The 23,093-nt window shown below is 46.1% G+C and overlaps 1 protein-coding gene across 46 annotated transcripts in view; it reads left to right on the top strand.

Annotated features, from left to right (window-relative positions):
• The window catches only part of SORBS1 (sorbin and SH3 domain containing 1), a 291,557-nt gene that overhangs the window by 119,021 nt on the left and 149,443 nt on the right, over positions 1-23,093 (top strand). For 6 of the 46 annotated variants that reach the window (XM_065553245.1, XM_065553229.1, XM_065553259.1 and 3 more), the window contains one exon: positions 20,834-20,986. The exons of 39 other annotated variants lie outside the window; for them this stretch is intronic. The gene's annotated coding sequence lies outside the window, so the exon portion shown is untranslated. Of the gene's footprint in view, positions 1-20,833; positions 20,987-23,093 lie in introns of those variants that run through there. One more of the 46 variants, XM_065553220.1, reaches the window with a different exon arrangement.

The following is a 23,093-nucleotide window of genomic DNA, read 5'->3' as shown; positions in this document are numbered from 1 at the left end:
ACTGATGGTGCAGTCCACGCCATCCTCCAGATCATTAATGAAGATACTGAACAAAACTGGCCCCAGGACCTCTTGATACCGGCTGCCAACTAGACCCGTTGAGCCCGATGATCTAGCCAGCTTTCTATCCATTTTATAGTCCATTCATCCAGCCCATACCTCTTTAACTTGGTGGCAAGAATACTATGGGAGACCGTATCAAAAGCTTTGCTAAAGTCAAGGAATAACACATCCACTGCTTTTCCCTCATCCACAGAGCCAGTTATTTTGTCATAGAAGGCAATTAGGTTAGTCAGGCATGACTTGCCCTTGGTGAATGCATGCTGACTGTTCCTGATCACTTTCCTCTCCTCTAGTGCTTCAAAATAGATTCCTTAAGGAGCTTCTCCATGATTTTTCCAGGGACTGAGGTGAGGCTGACTGGCCTGTAGTTCCCCAGATCCTCCTCCTTCCCTTTTTTAAAGATGGGCACTACATTAGCCTTTTTCCAGCCATATGGGACCTCCCCGGATCGCCATGAGTTTTCAAAGATAATGGCCAAAGGCTCTGCAATTACATCCGCCAACTCCTTTAGCACCCTTGGATGCAGAGTATCCGGCCCCATGGACTTGTGCTCATCCAGCTTTTCTAAATCGTCCTGAACCACTTCTTTCTCCACAGAGGGCTGGTCACCTCCTCCCCATGCTGTGCTGCCCAGTGCAGTAGTCTGGGAGTTGACCTTGTTCGTGAAGACAGAGGCAAAAAAAGCATTTAGTATTTTAGCTTTTTCCACATCCTATGTCACTAGGTTGCCTCCCGCATTCAGTAAGGGGCCCACACTTTCCTTGACTTTCTTCTTGTTGCTAATATACCTGAAGAAACCCTTCTTGTTACTCTTAAAATCTCTTGCTAGCTGCAACTTCAAGTGTGATTTGGCCTTCCTGATTTCACTCCTGCATGCCTGAGCAATATTTTTATACTCCTCCCTGGTCATTTGTCCAATCTTCCACCTCTTGTAAGCTTCTTTTTTGTGTTTAAGATCAGCAAGGATTTCACCGTTAAGCCAAGCGGGTCGCCTGCCATATTTATTATTCTTTCTACACATCGGGATGGTTTGTTCCTGCAACCTCAATAAGGATTCTTTAAAATACAGCCAGCTCTCCTGGACTCCTTTCCCCCTCATGTTATTCTCCCAGGGGATCCTGCCCATCATTTCTCTGAGGGAGTCAAAGTCTGTTTTTCTGCAGTCCAGGGTCCGTATTCTGCTGCTCTCCTTTCTTCCTTGTGTCAGGATCCTGAACTCTATCATCTCATTGTCACTGCCTCCCAGGTTCCCATCCACTTTTGCTTCCCCTACTAATTCTTCCCTGTTTGTGAGCAGCAGGTCAAGAAGAGCTCTGTCCCTAGTTGGGTCCTCTAGCACTTGCACCAGGAAATTGTCCCCTACACGTCCCAAAAACTTCCTGGATTGTCTGTGTACCGCTGTATTGCTCTCCCAGCAGATATCAGGGTGATTGAAGTCTCCAGTGAGAACCAGGGCCTGTGATCTAGTAACTTCTGTTAGTTGCCAGAAGAAAGCCTCGTCCACCTCAACTCCCTGGTCTGGCGGTCTATAGCAGACTCCCACCACCACATCACCCTTTTTGCTCACACATCTAAACTTAATCCAGAGACTCTCAGGTTTTTCTGCAGTTTCATACCGCAGCTCAGAGCAGTCAGACTGCTCTCTTACATACAATGCATCTCCCACACCTTTTCTGCCCTGCCTGTCCTTCCATGACAGTACTCCAGTCATGTGAGTTATCCCACCAAGTCTCTGTTATTCCAATCACATCATAATTCCTTGACTGTGCCAGAACTTCCAGTTCGCCCTGCTTGATGCCCAGGCTTCTTGCATTTGTGGATAGGCATTTAAGATAACTCGCTGATCGTTTTGCTTTCTCAGTATGAGGCAGGAGTCCTCCCCTCTTGCGCTCTCCTGCTCGTGTTTCCTCCCAGTGTCCCACTTCCCCACTTACCTCAGGGCTTTGGTCTCCTTCCCCTGGTGAGCCTAGTTTAAAGCCCTCCTTACTAAGTTAATGAGGGACAGCATAGATGAGCTGGATCTAACAGTTTGCATCTAGCCAATCGAAGAGAATTTGTAACTCTTGTCATAATAGGCCTGATTCTCCATTGCTGTCTTCCTGGGCTTGAAGCAGCCTTTAAGCCAAATTTGTGCTCCTCTAATTCTGGAGTCAGGCAGGGGCCAATCTGGCTGTCAGAGTAAATCAGAGCAACCTCTGGGCTGACCTAATCTACATTCTATTTCCCAGGCCCCCTATGAACACCAAGAAGGATGGAGTAGCTGTAGTGTAGTGCACTCTGGCTGTGTCACTGATCTGCTGGAAGCCCTTATGCTAAGTTTATGCTAGCTGGAGAGGCCATATACAGGGGATATTCTCAAGAGGCTGTTTCCATCCACTTCAATGCCCCTTTATGCTGTCAGAGTAGCATCTAAGTTCCTTAGTGTAACTGAAAATCACGCCCAGTGTAGTCATGTCAGCTGTTATCATTACTTGCAGTTTCTGGTATAAGACAGGTTGTGCAGAGGCAAGGAAACACATGAGATGCAAAAACTTTGCCTTAGTGATTACAATCAATATCTTATGGGGGCTTTTCACTGTGTTCTGTATAAAGACTCTGAAATTACACACCGTTTGTACAAGTATGAAGGGCAAGAATGGCCTCTAGAACACAAGGCTTTTTTTCCTTCCTCTAGTTCTGAACAATACGCACCCATATTTCCTCCTGCAAAAAGCAAAATGTACTTTCCAGTCTAAATGACTGATTTCAGATGAAGGAAAACAACAAAGAACAAATATAAAGTCTCCAAGGGGCAGTGGGGAGAGAGACACAAAAAAAGGCCCAGATCCTGGAAGTTATTGCACCTAACTCTTATTGATTCCTGTGGAAGTTATGAGCCTAAATACCTTGAAAGAGCTTGGCCTCAGTTACTTGCTTTCTGCATGTGACCTGAAACACAGAATGGCAGCTCTATCACATCTTGGAGACTCTTATGCATTTGAAGTTACAGTACAGAGAACACATCCCATGACCCATTCTGTCCATTACATACATCTCTACCCCGATATAACGCTGTCTTCGGGAGCCAAAAAATCTTACTGCGTTATAGGTGAAACCATGTTATATTGAACTTGCTTTGATCCGCCTGAGCGCACAGCTCCGCCTCCTCCCCCCCACCCCACCCCCGGAGCACTGCTTTACCGCATTATATCCGAATTCATGTTATATCGGGTCGTGTTCTATAGAGGTGTAGCTTCATACACCACATTTTCTTATCCGTGTTTCTCAACCTTTTCCATACAACAACCCCATGTTGCAATACAACAGAGTTTGCCCTCTTCTATCTAGTCATTAAAGAAATGAAGACTGGTTGCAACCCACTGAAATCTATTTGTGACTCTCCAGGCTGAGATACAATTACCAGCACCTATAACCAGATATGTAAGGGTTATAAGTCATTGCAAAGTAGATCTTGTTCTTCCTGGAAGAGTGCATTGTCTCTGCTTTTCCTCTCTGAGTTTTGATGTGTGGTCAGCATTCTTTCTGCATGTGCAGGACACGACTGAATCATACTAGTTGTGTTTTTCTCTGCCCAGCATGCTGTGGTTTAATTTGTAGGTAATGCTGTCATTGCACTGGATCAGACAGATTCTGCTCTGGCAATGGTACATCTGCCTGCCATTGCCCCTGCACTCAAGAGAAGAACTTGTTTTATGACATTGTTCTGTTTTTTTTTCTCATTTCCATCTGTTTGTCATTCCACAGCTTCTTGAATAACTGAAGGGCTGCTATTGCTTTTGAGATGTCATAAGCTTGTCACAAGCTCTTTCTTTTCTTTAATGGTCCCCTTTGCCAGGCAGTGCAGCCTGAAATTATGGTAAGTGAAATTGACAACTTATTCCAGCTGTTCTGTTCAAGCAAATGCCAGTGGCTCTTCTGCATATTTCCCCTCTTGCTGTTGGCATTGATTTTTCTATTATTCTCCTTGGCAAAGACTCTGAAGCCCATTTTCAGAGAGAACTGCTTGAAATTAAGGGGCCTCTTCTCCTCTTGAAGCATGAGAATAAGAGAATTGTTAGTGTTACAGAGAAAGGTGGGTATTGAGTAGTGGTGTAGAAGGAGGATAATTGCTATAAAATCAAAGTTGAGAGACCTGCTTCTGATCTAAGTTTTGCATTCTTCCCCCCCCCCCCCCCCATCCCTCTTCAGACTGAAAATATTACCATAGTTGTTAGCCATGAAAACTTATATTCATCTTGGAGTCGAAACATGGCTGGATTTAAAGCACCAATTTCCTTTACAAACATTTAATAATGTTTGTTGCTAGCTGAGATAAGGTATCCAGGGTTATGCTTCAGGGCTTAAAATGATTGCCACAGGGGTCAGGTAGAAATGTTGTCCTCCATGCACAGCACTGTAGAATTAATCAGGTACATTAATGAGAAGTGGGGGGCAGTGATGGGAGTGAGAGATGCTTGCCTTCCTTTTGAGTATCAGGTATAGATTGTTGCTGGAGGCAGAAAAATGTACTTGGTACAGCAATGGTCTGATACACTATGGGGTTCTCACAAGAAAATTTTTGGTGGCCTCACAGTGCGGCCACCAACTATTGCTGATGGCCGCTCTGACAGTTTTTCCAAAAATACTCAATTAACTTTAGGAAAAACAAAATAAATATGCATATATACATGTCCAAATCATTGTAATGTATTGATGTAGGGTTTTTTCGCAGACTCAATAATAAAAATAATGTACAGTTTTCTCTGTTCTTTACTGGACCTAAACAGAATAGAAACAAATAATGTGTTTTGCACGTTCTTGTCCCTTTCTGTTGTTGTTTCTTTTGGTGGTGGTGTTTGCTTATTTTTTTAAGACTTGCTAGCTAGTAAGTCTGTTTCTGTGAAAAATGATATTTGTATTTTGTTAATATCACTTTTCACAGTAGCAGACTTGCTAGCCAGCTGGGAGGCAGTGAAAAGTTATATTAACAAACATACAAATACCACTTTTCACAACAGATTTACTCTACACAACAGACTTTTCACAATAGCCCTGGCAAGCTGGGAGATAAACTAATCCCTGGATGGTAAGGGGGCAGCTGGGGCCAGGGGTGATGAGGGGGGGTGAGTCCGGGGACCGGAGCCCTGCAGCTGTGCAGCCAGGGACTGGGGCTGGAGGATGCAGTGGGGGCCAGGGCCAATGTGGGGGTGGGAGGAGGTGAGCTTGGGGCTGTCAGTCACTGCTGCATGGCTGGGAGCCAGAGCTGGATCACATGACCCCACGGCTGGAGTCTGAAACCCCTGTGGCTTGGGGTCAGAGCCCACTGCTGCATGGCTGGAGCCCAAAGCCAGAGGAAGCAGCAGGTGGGAGCGGGGTGAGCTGGGGCCGGGGTCAGGGCTCAAAGTCTGTGGCCAAGGGATGGAGCCTGCTGTCCCCACCCCAGGTCTGAAGCCCAAGCCCCACCCGCCTGCCTGCTCCTTCAAAGTTTGTGGCTCCAGAGGGCGAAAGGGCCCAACCCCTGCTGGCAGCCCTGGAGGAGAGGACACCTGTGCACCCCCATCACCCCCCAGGAGGCTCTGGCCTCATGAAAAGCCACTGGTGGCCGCATTTGAGAAATGCTTCATCCTCAACCTTTTCCATGCTGGGACCTCCCAACCTCCAGGACTGCTTCTCATCCAGCCAGGAGTGAGCTGGGGTACCCCTGCTGTATAGCAATCTCTGGAGGGCAGGGTGCTTGCAACCCCGCGACAGCAGTGTGTGACCTCCACAAGTCGAGAACCTCTGCATTATGGCAAATGCTGTCCCAAATGGAAGTGGAGTAAGAATCATTGTCTAATTGCTGCAGTCTCATCCTAAGCATGCTTCCCATCGGTAGTGGTATTGTACATTGTCTTGTTGCTATTCACTGTGTTGTCTCTCCATCCTCTGTCTGTTTTTTCTCCTTAGACAGTTTTATTGAGCACAGCTTTTTAGGAACCCAGACAGTGAGCCTGATCTCAAATGTTTACTCCTGGGGGAATTCTGTGCAGAATTCATGTCCCCTGCAGATTTTTTTTCCTGCAGAAAATACATTCTGCTGGAGAGGTGCTTCAATTACACCTTTACTCACCAGAGACTGCTGCGGTTAGGGTGACCAGATGTCCCGATTTTATAGGGACAGTCCCGATTTTGGGGTCTTTTTTATATATAGGTTCCTATTACCTCCACCCCCTGTCCCAATTTTTCACATTTGCTGTCTGGTCACCCTAGCTGTGGTGCCAGAAGATAGGGCAGCTGGCTCATGGGCTGGAGCAGCCAGTCAGAGAGGGAGGGGGCCGAGGCTGCATTCGTCACAGTGACATACCCATGAGGCCAGGTGAGGAGGCACAGGATATGTGGGGGATGGACAGAGTGGGGCACACGGGGCTGCTGGGGAGGGGGGGGGGGTCACATAGACTGGCGTTCAGAAGGACTAGTGTGGGGGGGGGAAGACTGCATTGGGGGCACAGGAGCTAGTGGGGTGACCGCACTGAGCTAAGGGCTGAATGGGAGGGAGTGAAGAGCCACATGGGGATCAAGGGGAGGGGTGGCTGAATGAGAGTGCAGGGACACATGGGGATGGGGGTGAGTAGCTGAGTGGGGGTGCAGGGACACGGGGGAGGGGAAGTGCAGGATTACACAGGGATAAGGGCAGATGTGCCTGACTGAATGGGAGAGGCACTGAATGGTGTCAGCCAGGGTCTGCATGGAGGAGGCTCCCCAACAATCCCTCCACACCCCAGAAAACTGCTCCATACTTCTCCCACCCACACCCAACAACCCTCCAGGTTCACTCCCAGGCTCCTGCCTAGGAATTACTTGCCTCTCCCACAGCTCCTCCATTATCCCAGACTCCCCCAAGCCTTTGCAGTGCTTCTGAGGGGTGTGGGAAATACAGTTCTGTATTGTAGTTTAAATTAATTATTACTCAAAGTTCTGTATTAATATGCCTGGTAAGGAATCAATTTGTTAAAAAACATTTCCTGAATCTTTTTTTGTTTTCTGTATTGTTACAGACATACTTACTGGAGAAGTATTTTGAAATAAATTACCAAAATAATTGAAACTGGCATGATTATATTGTGTTATTTTGACAAATAAAATATGCGGAATTTTGCAATATTGTGCACAGAATTTTTAATTTTTCGGCACAGAATTCCCCCAGGAGTAAATGTTAGATTTTTGTTGCATTTTATTTATTGGTATTAGTGCCTATTGTGATTCCATGTGAAGAAATGTAATTAAAACAGAGCCCTGTGGGTGTATTGTTATGCATTTGACCCATTGCCTCGCTCACTAACCCTCACCTAATGTATCAGTAAGTAGTGGCACTTCTCGTGTCTTTAACGCTTATGTAACAGATGCTGAAAGATTAGAATTGGAGGTATCTGCTACTATTTTGGGGCATGGGCTGGGTGCCAACCTCTCTGCGCTGCCTTCCTGAGAAGCAAGTATTTAGTTTTGTCAGTATGAAGAGCATTACTCACTCTCCTCCTTGACATGCTCTAATACATGTAATGAGCAATGATTTACATGAGGATGTGCCAGTGCTCTTCTCAGGCAGCCTGGGCTCGGCTGGCTTGAATCTCCCACTGGGGAAGAGGAAATGGACTCATCTTCAGCTAAATCTAGAGATGCTGAAAGAAGAGCCCAAGATGGGAAAGAGGGGTGAGTCTAACCTTACTGACACTGATGTAAATCAGGAGTAACGCAGTTAAAATCAGTGGCTTGCTGCCATGAGAGAAGAATGAGACCTTGAGCATCGTAATAACGAAGCTATTCATTTATTTTCTCCCTTTATAATGCTGCCCCTCTTCTCCTTCCACAAAGTGACTGGGGCAAATTGCTGGTGTAAGCAGCTGCAATTCCATTGAAGTTGCATCCAATTACACCCAGAGGGCCAGAGCTGCCACTGGTGCATGCGCTGTTTTGGCTCCCTGGCGTCAGCTGGAAAAGCATAATAGGTCTCCCTTCTTTCTAAGACCCTGGATAATTTGCAACATCAGTCTAAGGGGAGTTTTTGTGTGTTCACCCACCTTTCTGGTTCTCTGCTGACTCCTCTCTCCCAGAATCCTCAGGGCTAAAATGGAGGGTCCTTACCGTTGAGATGGAGAAGGGTCCTTATGGTTGGGATGGAGATTCATGAGTTTACTCACTCTTAGGCCAGCTGGAAATAGTGCTACCTTACTACAGACAGCAGGGGCTCTTGGAAGCACCATGCCATATCACTCCAGGAGATCCCCAGTCTCATGCAGGTGGCATTTTTTAGAGGAAGAGTCCTCACTGGCCATTCTCCACTGCCAACCTCTTGTGTACTGATGTGTTTCACAGCCACTTATTGGGCTACCTGTAGTATTAGATGCTTTTCTGATACATATTGGCAGCTTCCCAACTGTCTTTCTGCATGTGAGTGTGAACCTGTGTGTAGCATGGGTGAAACCAAAAGGACCATCACATCCAAGTAAAGAATGATTGTCTATCTGTAACAGACTGGCAAGGTTTGCCTGAATTAGCACACCCATCAGGTGTTGATTCTGCTGGGAAAGAGGCTGAATGGGTTCTGCTGACTCACTGAGGCAGGTGACTCATTACCCTGCCCAGATATCAGGTAGCTGAGAGTGCTCAGAATATGCTTGTGCAGCCCCCATTGACTTGACTGGCAAGCCATGTGCCATTGTTGGAGGCCAGGATTTGGTCTAATATGCTAATTATTATTAATTGTATCATACTTCTCCTCCTTATTGCCCCATAGACAATTCAGTGGTCTGTGGGACATTCCAGTTAAGTGACACAGACTGATCAGTTCAATTGGCTGCACTTCCCTGGATGCTTCACAATAACGACATAGAACAGTTTGCCATCAATAAATTCATGATCCCATTAAACCAGTGGCAGATTAGCCACTGGGCCAGCGGGCCCCATGCCTGGGGTCCTGGCCAACTGGGGGGCCCTGGAAAAATGGCCACCTCTGCGCCCTGCTCAGCCCGCCTGGCACTTCTGCTGGGGAGTGGGCTATGGGTGCAGGAATTTGTCCTGCTCTGTCCACCCGCCTGATGCTTCTGCTGGGGAGAGGGTTGGGGGTCTCTCCCGCCTGCCTGGCACTCCTGACCCCACTCCTCAGCGGAAGTGCCGGGCAGGCAGAGCAGGGGAAGCCCCCATGCCCTGTTCCCCGGCAGGAGCACCAGGTGGGACCGGGGGGGACTGCAGATGGAAGGGGTGCGGAGGGGTCCCCACTTGTCTTGGCCCAGGGCCCCATAAAACTGTAATCCGCCTCTGCATTAAACTATATATAAAAAGCAGAAATTCATAAACATTAGTGATGGCCTGCTACTAACAGTCATTCTCATTATTTTCTTTTAATTGGCAGCAGTGATAGCAGAATCTCATCCTTGCCATGCCAGCTGGAGAGAGCATATTTGCTGCTATTTGCGATACCTATTAAACTGGCAGTCACAAGATAGATGAGGAAATGTAAAAGATCCACTAACACCTTGTCTCATTTGAGCCACAGCCACTCCACCTTGTGACTGAAACACTTGCAAAGCTCAAATGCATAGCTCCTCTTATTTATACAGCCACATTTGAGAGACATTTGTCTAGTGCAGAGGGCTCTGGACTGGGAATGAGGAGATCTAGAATCATAGAGTCGTAGGTCTGGAAGGGACCTCGAGAGGTCATCTAGTCCAGTCCCGTGCACTCATGGCAGTACTAAATATTATCTAAACCCTCCCTGACAGGTGTTTGTCTAACCCGCTCTTAAAAGTCCTCAGTGATTAGGGTGACTGTACGTCCCGTTTTGGCCGGGATATTCCCTTTTTTAAGCCCTATCCCGGCTGTCCCAACTTTTTTTCCCAAAAGGAGGCATTTGTCCTGTTTGCTCTTGCAGACTTTATCAGTTGGCAAGACAAACAGGACAAATGCCCACTCTTGTCAAAAAAGTGGGGTGCAGTGCGGAGAGGGCAAATGGAGATGCCAGTCCCCTGCAGGCGGGAGGCAGGGCTGTGGGGGGGAGCAGTGTTCCAGCAATAGCATGGGGGGGCCCCCCACAGGGTTCCTGTAATTGGTAACAGCATCGGAGGGGGGGGGCCTCTGGCGGGGTCCCATATTCTCTTTGGGAAATATGGTCACCCTACCAATGATGGCAATTCCACAACCTCCCTGGGGGAATTTGTTCTAGTGCTTAACCACCCTGACAGCTAGGAAGTTTTTCCTAATGTGCAGCCTAAACCGCCCTTGCTACAATTTAAGCCCATTGCTTCTTGTCCTATCCTCAGAGGTTAAGAAGAACAATTTTTCTCCCTTCTCCTTGTAACAACCTTTTATGTACTTGAAAATTGTTATCATGTCCCCTCTTAGTCTTCTCTTTTCCAGACTAAACAAACCCAATTTTTTCGATCTTTCCTCATAGGTCATGGTTTTTTTAGACCTTTCATCATTTTTGTTGCTCTTCTCTGGACATTCTCCAATTTGTCCCAGGGCTGCCTGGGGGAGGGGGGGGCAAGTGGGGCAATTTGCCCCGGGCCCCACAGGGGCCCCCATGAGAATATAGTATTCTATAGTATTGCAACTTTTTTTATGGAAGGGGCCCCCAAAATTGCTTTGCCCCAGGCCCCCTGAATCCTCTTGGCAGCCCTGATTTGTCCTCATCATTCCTGAAATGTGGTGCCCAGAACTGGACACAATATTCCAGCTGAGGCCTAATCAGCGCAGAGTAGAGCAGAAGAATTACTTCTTGCATCTAGTTTACAACACTCCTGCTAATACATCCCAGCATGATGTTCAGTTTTTTTGCAACAGTGTTACACTGTTGACTCATATTAAGCTTATGGTCCACTATGACTCCCAGATCCCTTTCCGTGATACTCCTTCCTAGGCAGTGATTTCTCATTTTGTATGTGTGCAACTGATTGTTCCTTCCTAAGTGGAGTACTTTGCATTTGTCATTTTACTACTGCCTGTTTACTTCAGATCATTTCTCCAGTTTGTCCAGATCATTTTGAATTTTAATCCTATCCTCCAAAGAACTTGCGACCCCTCCCATTTGCAAACTTTATAAATGTACTCTCAATGCCATTATCTAAATCATTTATGAAGATATTGACAGAACCAGACCCAGAACTGATCCTTGCGTCACACAACTCGTTATGCCCTTCCAGCATGACTGTGAACCAATGATAACTATTCTCTGGGAATGGTTATCCAACCAGTTACATATCCACGTTATGGTAGCATAACGCTAGGTTGTATTTCCCTAGTTTGTTTATGAGAAGGTCATGCGAGACAGTATGAAAAGCTTTACTAAAGTCAAGATATACCACGTCTATCACTTCCCCCCATCTACAAGACTTATTACCCTGTCAAAGAAAGCTATCAGGTTGGTTTGACACGATTTGTTCTGGACAAATCCATGCTGACTGTTACTTATCACCTTATTATCCTCTAGCTGTTTGTAAATCGATTGCTTAATTATTTGCTCCATTATCTTTCCGGGTACAGAAGTTAAGCTGACTGGTTGTAATTCCCCGGGTTGTCCTTATTTCCCTTTTTATAGATATATTTGCCTATTTGCCTTTCTCCAGTCATCTGGAATCTCTCCCGTCTTCAGTGATTTTTTGAAGATAATCGCTAATGGCTCAGATATCTCCACAGTCAGCTCTATTCAACTCTGCCATTGTCCTGCTGGAGGACCCTGGGAAATCATTTATCCCCTTTGTGTCTGTTTCCCCCACCACCTTTTGTTGGTGTTGTCCAATTACACTGTAGGCTCTTCAGGGCAGGGCCTGTCTGTTGCTATGTGTTCAACATATAAATAGCAATAACTGTCTCTCTGGTTTTAAAGAGCTCCTTAACGTTTCCTGTCTTTAAAAGCTTGTTGAATGGCCTCTGGCCCTATACTTAGTCCCTTCTGATCCCTTTCTCTCCTATTCTAAAACTGGCCTCCTCATTTGTGGTGTATTCTTATTTGATTATGTTTTCATTCATTGCATTTGCTTTGATTTTTGCAGCACAGTGCCCCAAGCACTTTGGCAGGCAGGCGCTGTATAAATAACAGTATTATGTCAACCAGCATCAGTTTCTCACATGCTTTACCTTGGAAACAATGAAAAACTCTTACGTTTCTTTAACGTGTCTCTTCTGGTTCTGGTGCTGGAGGCTGTGTGTGGACCTTTGCGTCCTCCTGCAGGCTCCAGGTCTGAGCTCACTCACGGTGTTTGTCACTGCTGCCCATGGTGGTATTGGAAGCTGTGCTGCCTGTTCGATGGCTGCTCTAGGAGATCAAACTGTGTAGTGACGAAAATCAATGTGAGAATAAAGAAGTGTTGAACTGACAAATGCATACACAGTTGATTAGCTGTGCCTAGTTGAACCTATCTGGGTTAGAGGACATAGACCTGCAGGTGGACTCACTGGATCACATTAGGCCAGTGGTTTTCAACCAGTGGTGAAACAGGTCCGCAAACTCTATCTAAGATTTCCGAAGGTGTGTGCACCTCCATTTGAAACTTTTTAGGGGGCCGCAAGTTAAAAAAGGTTGAAAACCCCCACTGTATTAGGCCACTGATTAAAACAGAATGACCCTGTGTAATAAGGAATTTCCTCCCTTCACTCTCTCCTTTCATTCTCTTCAGATGTTCTGATTGTCTCCCTAGTGAAGGGTTTTTTAAATGATATTTGAACTTTGTCTGGCACCTCAAAGTGGTGCCAGGCAAGTGATTGGCAGATCTGAGGAAGGGGCATAAATGGCTCAATTCTCCACATCCTGGGGGCTGCCAGGGGTTGAACTATCCCTTACCACAAGTTAGAGCAACCTCAGGGAGCACTAGTGGATAATAGAAACACTGGAACACTTTGTGCTTTGGGCCAGCCCCTCTTGTTCCTGACATGCCACCTCCCTATCCTGGAATGTCCCCTATTTTGGGGGTGGGGAAGCAGGCGGGGCTGATGAGTAGCTGGCTATATTAGATCTATGCAAGCTTTGGTCTCCTCTGTGCTAGAGGAAACTTGAAGGGCTGAGCGTCTGGCCCTAGATGTATTTAAGTAGGGGGGAATCCTTGCTCAAAAGTGAGCATTCTAGAAGCATATTTAAAATGTTGACTCTTCCTGTTTGAATTGTTTGCAAACAGATTTGGATTTTTCTCAGCTTGTTAAAATCTTTTCTTGGAGTTCTTTTTTATCTGTGTATTGTTGAGAGTTGGTGTTTTGACTGGAGACAGGTCTACTCACAGTATGTTTCTCTTCCCTGATTGAGCATTGCACTTGCAGTCAGCTTTCTGGTGGTATATGATCACAGTTGAAACAAATTACTGTAAAAATTCAAAAGAATATTTGTGGAAACTTTTTTTCTTCAGCATTCACCTGTCTCTAATTACATCTACCATTCCGGGGGCGGAAGGGAAGGGAAGGGAAGATTCACAAGTGCATGGGATTGGTGTGACACTTTGGGGTTCAACCCAGACCAGTGAGGGGTTGTGTCACTGCCTGCTCTGCAACTCTGGGTGCCTAGAATGCTGTGCTGCTGTGCCAATTGGGGGCCCGGGAAAAATGGGCACCCCTGTGCCCCAACCCGCTCCACCTGCCGGGGATCAGGGTCAGAACGTGGGGTCTTGCCCTGCTCTGCCCGCCCACCCAGCATGGCTGCTGGGGAGGGAGGTTAGGGTGCGGGGGCTTCCCCCGCCCACCCAGGCCTCTTACCAGGATGGGGGGAAGCCCCAACCCCGCTCCCCGGCAGGAACGCTGGGGGCGGGGGGAGGGGGCTGCAGGCGGAAGGGGTGGGGAAGGGCCCACACTTGCTTTGGCCCAGGGCCCCATAAAAATGTAATCCACCACTGTCCATCCCCTCTCGCATTTGTTAAGTGGTCGCTTGTTCCCTCCCGGCTCTCCCGCTAGCTTTGCTTACCTGGCATGCAAATGTGGTTTTCATTGTCTTTGCTCACACCTTGCTCCATTTACATGGGAGACCCATTCCAGCAGGCGGAATCTCATTCCTGTGTCTGGAAGAGGCGTGGCTTAGGCACTGATTGCCAAATACATGTTAAGAACATATTGCAGCACATATCTACAAGGTCATTTGTGGGTGTACTGTACATATGTCACGCTAGAATATTAACAGTCCATGGGTTACTGGCTTTCCAATGACATATGACATGCCCCCTTTTAGATACAGTTTATGACAATGGTGAGTTGGGGTACACTGACTGTGTCAAACTCAATGAGTTGCTGACCCAGAACAGTGAACCATCAGTGGGGCTCTGTATCACAATTGGCCTGTATCACGCTGCTGCCATTGATGCTAATGGGAGTTTTTCCACTACATCAGAGTTAGACCAAGGGTGAGTGCTTATGCAAATCCACCCTGGATCTCCATCCACATCCCAATTCTTTAGAACCTGCCAGGAGCCAGTGGTGGGCAGCAATGGTGGATTAATGATTTTGCCACCCCTAGGCCCTGAGATAATTGCCGCCCCGCCTGCCCCTGACCCCACCCCGACTCCACCCTTTCCCCGCCCCCAGTCCAACCCCTTCCCCAAAGTCCCCACCCCAACTCCACCCCCTCCCTGCCCCTATTGGATCCCTTCCCCAAATCCCCGCCCTGGCCCCGCCTCTTCCCCCAGCACGCTGTGTTCCCCCTCCTCCTCCCCCCTCCCTCCCTGCCCCACAAAACAGCTGTTTCGCGGTGCAAGTGCTGGGAGGGAGGGGAGAGAAACAGGACACGGCGGCGTGCTCGTGGAGGAGGCGTAGGCAAGCTGGAGTAGGGGGGAGGGGAGGGGAGCTTTTCCGTGGGTGCTCAAATTTGCCGCCCCAGGCCTAGGCCTTGGCCTTTTGGGCCTAGGCAATAATACGCCGCTGGTGGGCAGACCTCCAAAGGTGCCAACATTTGGATGCTTAGCTGAACCTCTTTAGAATGGGAAAGAAGAACCACCCATAAACTGCTACTACTCATTGCTCTTTTTACCTCTTCCAAAGGCCCATGAATGGCTTCCTGTGCTCCCCATGTCCTCTCTGGCGCACCCCATGCTGTGTATTGAGGTTCAAGTTTTGCTGTAAGAACCATCAGCATGGGAGAGGGTTTCTGTACGCTGTTTCCAGGTTCCAGTTTCTCTCTCCACACCCAAACCCACCTCTTCTCCCATGTGGTCAGTATTAAGCTCTCTGCTTTGAGCAGCATTTGGCAGTTGGGAATTGCGCCAGGTTCAATGCCTTGCCAACCACCGGGACAGAGCAAAGGGATGGTCGGGGCAGCCCTAGACTAGCTGCCAGCAACTGGCACCCTAGGCGAACCATGCAATCGGCGCCTCCCTCCCCAAGCCCCAAGACAGATCTAGGCTGAGCTTTTTGGTAAACTGGGAAACATTTTGCCCCTTTTTTCCTTTTAATGTTTAAGCATTTTTTTTGTAAACAGAAGCTTAATTATTTGGTATGTCTGTCCATCCGTCTGTCCAACCAATGTTTCTAAGATAAGATAAAATAGAGACATGAAATTTTCAGAATAGATTTGTACACTACAGCTAGATGATATCAGTCCGATTTAAAAAAAAATACATTAAAAATGTTAATTGTAATTTTTACTATTACAAATCCAAAATCATCCATTACGCTATCCTGCTTTAACTGCCATTACCACCACATCCAATACAGAAAGAAATAAGAAAACTCTTCAATGAACTTTAACCTGTATTTACAAAACACTCTGAATAAAAAACACTCTGTGCTCTTAAAACATGACTTTTCTTGCTTTACGTTTTGAAAATTCAGTCAATAGTTCTTTTAGATCCAGTTTTCCAGCTATTTCATGCTCTATTGACATTGTGGCAGGTCCAACAAGTCTCTCTTGCACCATTGTTGAACGCAGATATGTTTTTATCAATTTTAACTTTGAGAAGCTACATTCCCCACCAGCTACGGAAACTGGCAAAGTTAAAAGAATGCATAGAGCTTTAAAAATGTTTGGAAAAATGTTTCAGAAACAAACTTCAGTACTTCTTCAGGAGTGGAATGTTTCTTAAATCATTTTGAAAAAGCCTGAAGCTCACTACACAAATCTGTAGCATCAATGTCTCTTGAATTTTCATGAGTCAATGCCGACTCCAGTTTTATACAAAATTCTCTTATCTGTTTTGTTGTTTTCTTTTGCAAGCTGTGGATATCATCTAGAAAGCCAAATTAGCTCTAGCTGCTGCATCTGTTGAAATCTTTCGTCAACCGAGTGAATAGCAGTATCAAGGACTGCGAAGTAGAAATTCACTTTGAACCTTTGTTTTGGGTTCTGAATGGGTGTGTCTCGTCCTTCATATGAAAACTGCTGTTTCTTTTGCCGAATGCGAAGTGGCTCTGGTTCAAATTCTGTTGGAAAGTCTATTTCTTCAGCAAGCTTGAGAGAATCTACCAGTGTTCTTTCGAACCCTTCATCACTTCTGAATTCCTCCAGAATATTTTTAGTTTGCTGCAGTTTTTGAAAAGCAGAATGTATGTTCAAGTTATTTTCCTGAAGTTGCTGTGACAAAGCTCTGTCCTTGTCTCCATGGGTCCTGCATTTCCTGACGGATTTAGCTAGCCTCAGAGGCTCACTGTAACCCTCCTCTTAACCCTTCTCTCTCTAGAGACAAGGGTCACAGTCTACTGAGCCATTTTCATCATAAGCCAGCGAGGGAGGTGAGGAGAAGCGATCCTCCCTTTCACAGTCTCTGTTGTCTCCCAGTCTCAGTGATTAATCAGGAGGTAAAGGGGGAGCCCGGGCCCGCCCTCTACTCAGTGGCGTAGCCAGGTTTTAAGAGGAGGGGGAGCAAACCTAAAAATGGCACCCCCCTTGGCTCCACCTCTGGCCACACACCCCCTTGGCTCCTCCTCCGGCTGCACCACTGACCACCCCTCCTCCCCGCTCCTCCGGCCACCATGCTGTGCCCCCCCCCCCACTCCTCCAGCCATGCGCCCGCCGCCCCCCCATGGCTGCCGGCCGCGCTGTGGGCGGCCAGCCTGCGTCCCCCCTCACTCCTCCAGCCGTGGCTGCGGGGTCGGGCCGCATGCTGCGCCCCTCTGCTCCTTTGGCCGCATGCCCGCCGCCCCCCCCATGGCTGCCGGCCATGCTGCGGGCAGCCAGCCTGCGCTCCCCCCTTGCTCCTCCGGCCGGTGGCTGGCTTTGGAAAGGCGCCGCTTTGGGGCAAAGGGGTGAGGGGAAGCGGCTGCTTCCCCTGCATCCCGCTAGCTACGCTACTGCCTCTACTCTGGGCTCCATCCCAGGGACCCTAATAGTATCAGCTATGGTAACTGACCTTTTAGGAACAGGACACACACATACAATTCCCTGGGCTACTTCCCCACAGCAGCCCCCACTTCCTCCAGATCCACTTCACCCTTACCTCAGGGCCTCCTTCCTTGTACCTAGTATGGTGTATACAGCTCAGTCTCTCCAACAGCACAACTTCTCACCGCTCCTGACATGCGCATCCACCTGACTAACTGGGAGGCTTTTTAACTAGTTTCAGCCAGCCCCTGATTGGCTTCAGGTGTCCCAATCAACCTAGCAATTTCCACTGCTTTCTGGAAAGATCTTAATTGGCCCCAGGTGTCTTAATTGACCTGGAGCAGCTACCATTTACTTATCCTGGTACCAGGAATTTGTTTAGCCTGGGGCTAATATATCTATCTCCCATTCCTTTTCTATAGCCATCTGGCCTTGCCCCATCACACTGCTTACTAGTGAGGTTAATCTTGAAAAGGATATTATACCACAAAATGAGGGAAGTCAAAAATTTGAACGTGGAAAGGCCAATTGCAGGAGCTTCTGCATCTGAACGTGCCATATTGCCAGATGATCCAGTAAAGGTAGTATCATTAGAAATTTCAATTAGGGCATCATAAATGTTTCCAAGTTCATAGCGAAGAGGCTTCAAAGCATCAATGAGACTCTCCCATCTTGTCTGACTAAGTGGTTTCACAGTTAGAGAATTCACATAGCGAGTCAGAATCTCCCAACCGCATGTTGAGCCTGAGAAAAACACATAAACACGTTGCTACAGGTCAAAGAAACTGCTTGCCTCCAAACAGCATCTAGCAACATCATTGACAACCAAATTCAGAGAATGCTCACTGCAAGGAACGAAAAAGGCCCTAGGATTGATTTCCATCATTCTCCTTTGCACATCATTGTCTTTACCCTTTATATTACACCTCTACCCCGATATAACGTGACCCGATATAACACGAATTTGGATATAAATGAGGTAAAGCAGTGCTCCGGGGGGGCTGCACACTCCAGTGGATCAAAGCAAGTTAGATATAACGTGGTTTCACCTATAACGCGGTAAGATTTTTTTGGCTCCCGAGGACAGCGTTCTATCAAGGTAGAGGTGTACTCCCATTATCATAGCCTTGGCCACGTACGTTTTCAACAGATAAAGACATTGTTTCAAGCTCTTGTAGAATAGTTTCAGTCATAAATGCTCCAGTCGTCTCCTTCAGTGATAAGAAACCCAAAAAATGTTCCTTTATGAGCACTTCAACATTGTCATCTGCAGACTTTTCCATATCCACAAAACGAATGATCATTGTCATTTGTTCAACATGCCTCACATCTGGTGTACAGTCCAGTATTATTGAAAAGTATTTTGCAGAATGGGCAGCTTCTACAATTTTCTTTTTAATGGCATTTGCTAGGATTTGAATCCGTTCATTCTGCATATTTTTTCCTAAGTAATGAACCTGTGTTTCATGATCAGTTATTTTACGTGGATGCTCCTTCATGACTGGATCAAACACAGCTAGGTATTCAACAAATTTTAAAAAGTTTCCATTACCTGGAGTATATAATTTTTCATTTCTACCGCGGCCACGGAATGCTAAATTTTGCCCAGCGAGAACTCTCACTAAAGCAATCAGATGCTCTAATATTTGTTGCCAATATTCTTCTTTTTCCTTGATCACACGTACATTTTCTTAATCGATAGTTTTTCCTTTTTTCAAATCATAATTCAAGTTCTTTCCAATTTTGAAAACATTACAAATGTTCGGTATTTCTTTCATGTGAAGAGAGAATTGAAGATATGTTTTTCCAGTCCTTCGAACCATTTTCAGTAAGTGATGTACCAATTGCTTGATTTCTAAACAACTTGCAGCAAAAGCAAAACAGAGTCCTTTGACACTGAATATTGTAACCAGTTTTGATGAATTTCTGCCCCATTAATGAGTTTCCTCTTGTAATGCTGAGCAGAGAATTTTCTTTTATTTCCATCCTTAGGGAAGGGAAATTCATGAACTTGTTCGTCCATGTTTCACGAGAATTTGCCACACACTGTCATCACATCTGGGCCATGAAGCTGGGTCCCCATACTGTAAAGGTGCCACCGGACTCCTTGTTGTTTTTGTGGATACAGACTAACACAGCTACCCTGATACTTGTAACTTGTTTGTAACTTCCTCATCCTTTCTTCCTTCTACTTCATTTACTTCAATTTCTGCATGTGTCTCTGAAGGTGAATAAATTTTCTCTACTTCCCTATCAGTCTGATGCTATGAGCTGCCTTCATCTAGAAGTAAGCTTTCCATCATCTTGAGTTTCCAAACTGCTTTTTTGTGGATGTGAGCTACCCTCATCATAAAGTAATATACCTTCATCTTGATGTTCCAAACTGCTTCCATGCGGATGTGAGCTAACCTCCCCTCCAAGTAAAATTCCTTCATCTGGATGCTGTGAACTGCTTCCATCTTTATTTGGATTAAAGAGAAGATATTTCAGGAAGGTTCCCTCCTGTTTTGCTTGGTCCTTTTCCTTCTTAGCCTTTCATTTACAATACTCAGCTCCTGAGGCTTTTCTTTTTCCTCTTTCTGCCATTGGGCATTTGAATATTGTTATGTACTGTGCTCCCGACTGTAAGCATTATAGCGTTAAGAATGGCTGACACACCCACCACATGATTGGTGATTTAAACCACATTGCAGCCATCCCAACACGTCTTTTCACTGCTTAAAGGTTCAATGATTAGTAACATACACTCACTTACCTATTAAAACAGTTAGTTACAGCATTTACACGGCAACAACATGACCTTTTTCGATGTTATAACCCGACACCGGTTGTTTGGAAAGTAAATCCCCTTCCTCCTGGTTACCTGCTTGGAGTGTGACGTCATCACTTTCGTAGTCTATTAAGCGTTAACGCTGTTACTTTTTTATGTACCTTATTTATTACATGTGAACCAGTTATAACAAAGAAAAGTTCATAATTATACAGCCCAATAATAACGCTTAAAGATACTCACATTTTGGATTTATAATGCTGAAAGATGTTATTCTTTATTCTTTGGCACCAAGAAATACAATTTTCCACGGTATTCGCTTGATTCTTAACCATCTACTTGCGATGTGTGTTAAAATGACCGTTTGACATGTATCAACTCGTGATATCTCCACTCTACATGAATTTCCAGCTATGCGACCTTGATGTATATTTGAGTTAGGTGTCACTAGCATTGCAGCTCTTGCCACTGGCGGATGTGTTTCATTGTGGCTGAGTTATTGCTTATCAAAATTGCGGAGTGTCATCTTGACCCTGCGTCACAAATTGAAAAAAAAATTCGCCAAAATATTTTTTATTTTTGCAGTAAATTAAAGATTTAACATATTAATAAATTCTCAGAAATGTAGAGAAATGAATTATAATTCATATTCCCTCCGTACACGCATGGGAATTGAAATAATGACATCTTTGTTATTTTATTTGTATTTTTTTCCATTTGATTTTTTTTCCTCGAATTTCCCCCCATTTAACTTGGCACCCTAGGCGACCGCCTAGTTCGTCTATATGGACGGGCCACCCCTGGGGACCGTGCCAATGACAGCCTGCCAGCTGCTCCGATCACAACAAACCCAGTGCTGTTGGATCGCAGACCACTTGACCAAAGAACATTTTCTCAGTGCGTATCTGGAGCAGTTGGTAAGATTTTTCCCCAGTATCTGGAAACAAACATTTTAAATGATGTTATATATAGTGGGAGGCTGCCTGTGAAGGGGCACAGCCCAGATTAAAACTGACCCCAGTGTAGAGCAGAAACCTATCCAGCAGACCTTACGCTGCAGGTTCCATCTCTCTCTCTCTCTTTCTGGAACCGCTCTAATTTTGTTGGGCAGCAGTCATGGTTCTTCCAGGCTTATCTTTCAGGATGCCAGCAGGTCCTGAAATAACTCTTGAGGCCTGTAAAACATCATCTCTCCAGTCTGACAAACTCTTTGACATCCCTCTGAGAACCTGCCTGCTGCTTCTTTGCTTCCTTTCTGTTCTCTGATTTTTTTTTATTAATCTGTGGCCCCCACCTCCCTTCTCCTCCCCGTCATGTGTGTCCAGGGTATATCCTATGAGAACCATAGGCTTATTAGGGGAGCAGGACAGGATTTTAGGTTGACTGGCTGGTATCTATCCCAGGTCTCAAAGGGATCTGGACCCAGATTGCTTGTTAAAAGAAATATGATTGTTTATAAAAAAATTTAGAACACTTAAACAAAGATAAAAGCAAAGGAACTTTATCACCAAAGCTAAGCTACTGTTAATAATATTAAACTAAACTAAGAATAAAGCAAAACAACTGTCCAGTCAAGGTGAAATCAACAAGGTGAAATCAACAAACCTGCGTGGCTCAGAGCTGCAGTGTCCCTCCACCACCCGTGGCAGCTCGGAGCTCCAGGACACCCCGGCTGCCCGCGGTGGCTCTGTGCTCAGGGGCACCCCGGCCGCCCACAGTGACCAGAAGTTCGGGATCTCCCTGCCGCCCATGGTGGCCGGGACCTCGGGGTCTCCCCACTGCTTGTGAGCTCCAGGGCACCTCTGCCCTCTGGTGCCTGGGAGCTCTGGGGCATCCCTGGCCCCCACCCCAGCTGGGAGTTGCAGGTCATCCCTGCTGCCCTCTGCAGCTGGGAACTTGGCCCCCACAGTTCCCAGCTGCCAGGGTGGCGGGGGACCCTACAACTCTCAAGCGCTGGGAGCTCAAATCACGGAGGTCTCTGGAAGTCACGGATTCAGTGACTTCTGTGACCTCCATGACAAAATCGTAGCCCTAATTATAGCATAGACTTGAATGGAATATTTTTGATAACTAGAAGTTTGACAGTGCATTTTCCAGAAATTGCAGAGGACAAGCTGAAGTCTCTCAGGATTTTTAAACATAAAACACAGAGCACACTTTAGGGAGTAATTTTACGAGACATCATTTAGGACTGTTTAAACCTGCGGAACATTTCTTTCAGGCACCTTGCCCATGTGGGTTGTATGGGTGCTCATACACACCTGCATTCTCGCAGCCACACTTTCACACCCTACATTAAAAAGAATAAAAAGGCCTGAGATGTCTCTGAGCTTAAAAAAAAGAAAGAAAAGAAAAAGGACCATGTCTGAGGAAGTTAACATGGTCTTATCTGAGTGAAAAAATCTCGAGATTATATTGTATCACCAGTTTATGTAAAATTCAACATAAATATCCTATAAAAATAGCTAATTGGGAGGGGGGGAAAACTAGCCAATCGCCCAGTCACTCAACATTCATTCATCAGCAACATTAAAAATAAAACATTATATTCCACTTCATCACCTCCAGTTCCTTCTGAGAAACGAGGCATTTGCAATAATTTTTCTATTTTAGAACTGGGCTATAAGCCAAACATCTTATCTTCTGGAATCTTCATCTTGACAGAGGAAATTTACTTTAAAGCCCATCAATGAAACCCACTTGAAACGTGACATTTTACATTTTAGGTTGGGTCTATATTCCAATACAAGCTATTCCTCTCTCAGTATCAGGTGGTTGAATGGTATCACTGGTCTCGTGTTTTTGGCTTTTGCTTACTGAACAAAATTCAGTCGTGCTGCCTTTTCCCTCTAGAGGGCATGTGTTCAATCCATAGCAATGCCTCATGCAAATAGAGGTGGTCATGATTAGGGTGACAATTTTGTCACAGAGGTCATGGAAGTCACGGAATCTGTGACTTCCAGAGATCTCTGTGACTTGAGCCCCAGCGCCTGGGAGCTGTAGGGTCCCCCAATGGCCTTGGCA

The sequence above is a fragment of the Chrysemys picta genome, chromosome 7 (genome assembly GCF_011386835.1).
Source record: "Chrysemys picta bellii isolate R12L10 chromosome 7, ASM1138683v2, whole genome shotgun sequence".
In the NCBI taxonomy this organism is placed as follows: Eukaryota; Metazoa; Chordata; order Testudines; family Emydidae; genus Chrysemys; species Chrysemys picta.
Note: the sequence above shows the minus strand (reverse complement) of the source record. Positions and strands in the feature narration are given on the sequence as shown.